The sequence below is a fragment of the Bison bison genome, unplaced genomic scaffold, assembly GCF_000754665.1.
Source record: "Bison bison bison isolate TAMUID 2011002044 unplaced genomic scaffold, Bison_UMD1.0 scf7180017864526, whole genome shotgun sequence".
Lineage (NCBI taxonomy): Eukaryota > Metazoa > Chordata > Mammalia > Artiodactyla > Bovidae > Bison > Bison bison.
In genome coordinates this window covers 3,066,306-3,072,709 of record NW_011495077.1, presented here as the reverse complement: position 1 = coordinate 3,072,709, position 6,404 = coordinate 3,066,306, and positions in this window count along the sequence as shown.

Sequence of the window (6,404 nt, the reverse complement as noted above, 5' to 3'; positions counted from 1 at the left end):
CGGGGGTGGAGGGATGCGGGAGGATGGAGGTGGCGGTGGGGAGGATTGCTCTTGTCTCAGTTGAAGATGGCAGAAGAGGAGCTCCAGGCTCGAGGGGAGGCAGCCATGGCCCCCAGGGTACCAGCATTGCAGATCAATGTAATCCCTTGGCCTGCAGATCGAATCTGCTTTCTCAGGGTTTAATTGACTTGTTGGCTTTGGCTTGGGGAAGAGAAAGAGGCTCTTTCCCAAGGGGAGGAGCTGTATCAGAGGCAGTCGTGGTGTCTCCAGCCCTGCCCCACCCCCACAGAGAGAAGAAAGGAAAGAAGACACCATTCTTACCACCTCTTCAGGATCCTGAGCTGGGCCCTCCCTGCCCAATGGAGCGGGGCAAGACAAGGCTGAGATGCCTGGGCTGAGGGGCTCCTGGGGTTGGTTGTTTGGCCCTGTGCACCTGCTCTGGCTCTGCTGCTCCTAGTCTGATGTGGTCCTGGATGGGTATGTGCATGGGGAGAGGGGAGTAAATGAGGGAGTGGGGAGGGGAGAGGAGAGTGAAGGACAGCAGCCACAAATCTGGGTACATCAGCCGGCCCAGGAAGGGACCTCCCAGCTCTTTCCCGTGCACCACTGGGTCAGAAAATGAAAGTGAAAATCACTCAGTCTTGTCCGACTCTTTGTGACCCAGGCAATTCTCCAGGCCAGAATACTGGAGCGGGTAGCCTTTCCTTTCTCCAGGGGATCTTCCCAACTAGGGGATCAAACCCAGGTCTCCGGCATTGCAGGTGGATTCTTTACCAACTGAGCCACAAGGGAAGCCTGAGTCAGAGGAGGGGAACAATTGTCCAGCAGCTGGGACCAGCACTCAGAGGAAGACCTAGGAGGCCCCTGCACCAGCTCAGGGCTGGGTCCGCAGGACTCTGTTATATTACCTCCTGGGGTTGGTTCAATCTGAGGACAGGTACATGGCTTCAGAGTAGCTGCCTCCCCAAGGCGGGGGAGGGCAACCCAACAAAGTGGGCTTCTCCTCTTTGCAGCCCCCACAGGGCCAGGCCCTCCGAGGAGGTAGATGTTTCATTGATGGTGGTGGCAGAGCCAGCTGAGACCTCACGAGGCATCTCTTCTCTCAGTCTCCACAGCCTCTTCTCTGTTCCTGTGGTTTTCCTAATAAACACCTTTGAAATATTTATGAAGGCAACTTCAATGAAGCAACACAACATTACTTTAAAATGATTTTCTTCTTCTAATAGGTAGCTTTGGCATGAGTGCTGATTGCCGAGCTCCTAAGGGCAGAGCCAGCAGGGTGAAGCCCCGGGTAGGCACTTGGGACTTTCCTGAATGAGCTTAGCAGTGGTGGTCCCGTCACACTCTTGAGGGGGCCAGGCTGGGTGGCAGGTGAGCAGGTAGGATGGTTTGACAGAGCTCGGGGACTGGACTCCGGAGGAAGGGATTGACTGGCTGAGGCTCTGGGGGAACTGCTAGGAGAAGAGCCTGAAACTGGAAGTTTCTGTGGAACCATGAGCAGTACCTCCAAGCTTTGCTCCTGAGAGGTTGAGGAAACCCAGAGGCTGGGAGCTAGAACTCTGGGGTCCATGCCCCACTTTGTTGATAGGAAGGTCTTTGCTCTAGAAGGAGGTGGTAGATGCCAGGGAATAGGTGGGGAGGGGCCTGAGATGCCTCGACTTCTTAAGAGTTGGTGGCTGAGCTCAGCAACTACCCAGCAGTGCTGGGAAGAAAGGCTATGACAGCAATATCTTGTGTGCACAGGATGGAGTGGCATTCAGAATCTGTAGCAGGACCCAGATTTATCTGTCTGGACTTTGAAAGTCCAAGGAATCCCCACCCTCCCTCCTTCCTGTACAGACCCCTGCTTTGCCCTCTCATGTCAGCTAGGATGGCACTTTGTCCAGCCTCCTCCTGGAGCAGGTAGAGGGGAAATGGATGCTTCTTTCCATGCCCCTGCCCCTCCCCAGGCTGCAAGGAAAACCCCTGTCTATATCTATCTGGAATGCAGATGGAGGGAGGCCCTGATAGCAAAATCCAGGGAGGAGGATTCTATCCTCATCCAGCTGATCCCCAGAAAAGTCTCTTTCTAACAAGAACTGTTTTCATCACCATTGCCTAAAGCCTGGAGCTGCTCTAATTACGTGTCAGGCTGGAATCTGACAGGAAGCATTTTAATTATTAATTTGAAGTGTGCCGAGCATCGGGATGGAGGAGGGCTGGATCCTTCAGCTCACTCATGCCCAGCCCTGTCTGCTGGGACCTCATTAGTGACATCCCAGGCCTCCCAGGCCTCCTCCTCAGTCGGAGCCTCTTTCCTGCCATGGTGTAGGATCTGCGTCTCCCACTCCTCTGTCTTCCCTAACCCCCTACTTTGCACAGTGCTTTCTTGTTTTCCTTGTTTCCCTGAACCCTTCCATAGAGTCTACTGTTCCCCATGTACAGACGGGAAAGACGGAGGCCTGGGGAGGGCATGGGGTCCGTGTGATGCCACAGCATACGATAGCCACGGGCAGAATGGAGCCTCCGCATTTTCTAGTTTGGGCTTTTTAGTTCTTGCCTGCCAGTGGAGGTGGCCTTCTGCCGGGCTCTCTTTCCCTATTGTCCCATTTTCATATGCATGTCATCTAAGGTGGCATGAAGAGTCTTCTTTGTTGTGTTCCATGCACCTGACACTTGTTTCCTTGCTCCATTGATACCCAGGCATGGGCATGCCCTTCTGGGTACTGGGCCAGACTGCTGGTGGGGGCAGGGCCTCCCATAGGCCCAGGGCATCACCTGGCCTGTTCCCTTTTCTGCCTTGTCAAGGGAAATGCAGCTTCTGCTCATCGGTTGCTTTCTAGATTTGACCCTCTACATTTTCCTAAGGATCAGGGCCTGTCCTTTCTGTCATGTGCCATTTTTCTGCATTTCTGGATTAAGGGCCATGAAGCCCCAGACTGGACAGCAGCCCTGGACCTGGAGAATGTACTGTTTCATGTGTATCCAGATGCTGACGTGCTTCTGTATCTGAAAATACCCTTCTTTTTTTTTTTGAGTTGCAGGAGTTTTGTAAGGTTGAGACAGCATTCCTATCCCAGGCTTCCCTTCTTGTGTTGCTAGCTTCCCAGACAGCACGGCCCCACCGTGGCTTCTCAGGTCATGCCTGCCTCAGCCCACATCCAAGGCTTAATGTTTATGAAGTTGATCTCAGCTGGTGACCTTTGGTTCATTTGCAGACTTCCTTTTCATTTGATCCCATGGAGGGGTCGTGGTCTACTAGGGAGATTTGATTTAGGAGAACTTGTGGGGTCTAGAGTAGAGAGAAGGAACTTTGGAGGAATTGGGGAAGTCTTTCCAAAGATAAACAGAGACTTGAAGGATAATTGGTATTTTAGTCATAGTTGGGTAAAGGAAACAGAAGCTACTGTATTTTAAGCAGAAAAGGATTGAACACAGGGTACTTACTGGGTGTTTCCAAATCACTGGAAGAGCTGAAGGAGGAGGCGTAAGGTTGGGTCCCCAAAAATGACTTCTCAGAATACTATAGAACTGACCAGCCAGGAGCCTGCTGCCTTGACCACTTTAGAAAGGCATTATGGTAGGCTGAACAATGCCCCCTGCTCCCCTCAGTATCCCCATACTAATTTCTAGATTGAATACTACCTTATAATGGTAAAGGAGACTTTGCAGATCTCATCAAAGTGGGTATAGAGGGAACATATCTAAACATAATAAAAGCCATTTACAACAAACCCACAACCAACATGATGCTCAATAGTGAAAACCTGAAAGCCTTCCTATTAAATTCAGGAACAAGACAAGGATGCCCACCCTCACCACTTCTATTCCACATAGTATTGGAAGTCCTAGCCAGAGCAATCAGACAAGATAAAAAAATAAAAGGTATCCAAATCATAAGGAAGAGGTAAAACTGTCACTGCTTGCAGAAGACATAATACTCTATACAGAAAACAAGTCTGCACACAAAACTATTAGAATAAATGAATTCAGCAAGGCAGCTGGATATAAAGTTGATATACAGAAATCTTTTGCATTTCTTTACACTAATAATGAAATACTGGAAAGAGAAAGAAAGAAAACAATTTCATTTAAAATTGCATTAAAAATACCTAGGAATAAACTTTTTTTTTTGGAATAAACTTAAACAAGGAGGTAAAAGACCTATGTTTTGAAAACTATTAAACATTGATAAAAGAAACTGAAGATGACTCAAAGAAATGGAAAGATATCCATTAGTTCTTGGATTTGAAGAATTGATATTTGTTAAAATGGCCATACTGCCCAAAGCAATTTACCAATTTAATGCAATCCCTATCAAAATACCCATGACATTTTTTAGAGAATTAGAACAAATATCCCTAAAATATATACTGGAAATCACAAAAGGCCCAGAATTGCCAAAGCAGTCCTGAAGAAAAAAGAACAAAGTTAGAGGAATAACCCTTCTAGACTTCAGACTACACTACAAAGCAACAGTAATTAAAACAGCATGGTTTTGGCACAAAACCAGACATATAGTTCAGTGGAACAGAATAGAGAGCCCAGAAATAAACACATGCATCTGTGGTCAATTAATCTATGAAAGGAGGCAAGAATATAAATGGAGAAAAGGGAGTGTCTTCAACAAGCGGTGATGGGAAAGCTGGACAGCCTCATGTAAATCAACAAAGGTAAAACACTCCCCCACACCATATACCAAAATAAACTCAAAGTGGTTTAAAGACCTAAATATAAGCCATAAAAAGAATGAAAGATTGCAATTTGCAGTAACCTGGATGGGCCTAGAGAATATCATACTTAGTGAAGTAAATCAGAGAAAGACAAATGATATGTCACATCATTTATATGTGAAATCTAAAAATAAAATAAGTGAAAGTGAATCTATATACCAGAGAAGGCGATGGCACCCCACTCCAGTACTCTTGCCTGGAAAATCACATGGACAGAGGAGCCTGGAAGGCTGCCGTCCATGGGGTCACTAAGAGTTGGACACGACTGAGCAACTTCCCTTTCACTTTTCACTTTCATGCATTGTAGAAGGAAATGGCAACCCACTCCAGTGTTCTTGCCTGGAGAATCCCAGGGATAGGGGAGCCTGGTGGGCTGCCGTCTATGGGGTTGCACAGAGTTGGACACGACTGAAGCGACTCAGCAGCAGCAGCAGCAGAATCTATATACAAAACAGAAACAGACTCACAGACATAGGAAACAAATTTATGGTTACCAAAGTGGAGAGGGAAGAAGGGAGGGACAGATTAGGAGTATGGGATTAACAAATACAAACAACTATGCGTGAAATAGATAACTGCAACAAAGATTCATTGTACTGCACAGGGAATTATATTCACTATCTTGTAATACCCTATAATTAAAATCAATCTGAAAAACAACCCTGAATCACTGTGCTGTACACCTGAAGCTAACAATATTATAAATCAACTATTTCCCTTCTCCAGGGGATCTTCCCAACCCAAGGACTGAACCGGGGTCTCCTGCATTGCAGGCAGATTCTTTACCAACTGAGCTATCAGGGAAGCCCATAAATCAACTATACTTCACTTAAAAAAAAAAAGTCTTGAGATGGGGAGATTATCCTTGATTATCCAGGTGGTCCCAACATAACCACTAGGGAGGTTATACTAATATAAGAGGGAGGCAGGAGAGCAGAGTCAGAAAAAAAAGAAAGAAAGGGGAAGAAATGGGATGACAGAAGTACGAGCTGGTTTGCGTGTGGAGGAAAGGGCCATGACCTAAGGAATGCAGGTATCCTATAGAAACTGGAAAAGGCAAGGATTCTCCACTAGAGCATCAGGTGGAACACAGGCCTGCTGACCTTGATTTTTTTGTCCAGTGCGTTTTTGGACTTCTGACTTCCAGTGTTAAGAGAACAAAGCTGTGTCGTTTAATTTCTCTTAGTCTGTGGCACTTGGTTATGGCAGCAAAAAGCACATGGGTGTCGGGAGGGATTACTGGGAGCACTGGGCTCAGGACCTACTGCCGTAGCCGAGCCAGGGAGCCAGGATGGTGCTGCTGCCTCCCCTCACCCCGAGTTGGAAGACTCAACCCTGAAATGCGGCTGCATTTCCACGACCAGGCTTGCCGGCCCCAGACAGTCCAAAGCAGCCATAGAGAACCTCCAGACCCGCCAAGGTGCCTCTAATTGCTGTACCCCTGTGCTCACACAGCCTCTGCTGTAAGGGGGCCAAGGAGGCGTCCTTTTCAGTTTTCCAATCACAGCAGTCTAACAAGGCCACTAGGAAGAGGTAGGAATGGGAGGCCAAGTGTTAGCCAGACACAAACACAACAGGGAATAATGAATGATTCCCTGTGGCTCAGCTGGTAAGGAATCTGCCCGCAATGCAGGAGACCTGGGTTCAATCCCTGGGTTGGGAAGATCCCCTGGAGAAGGGAAAGGCTACCCA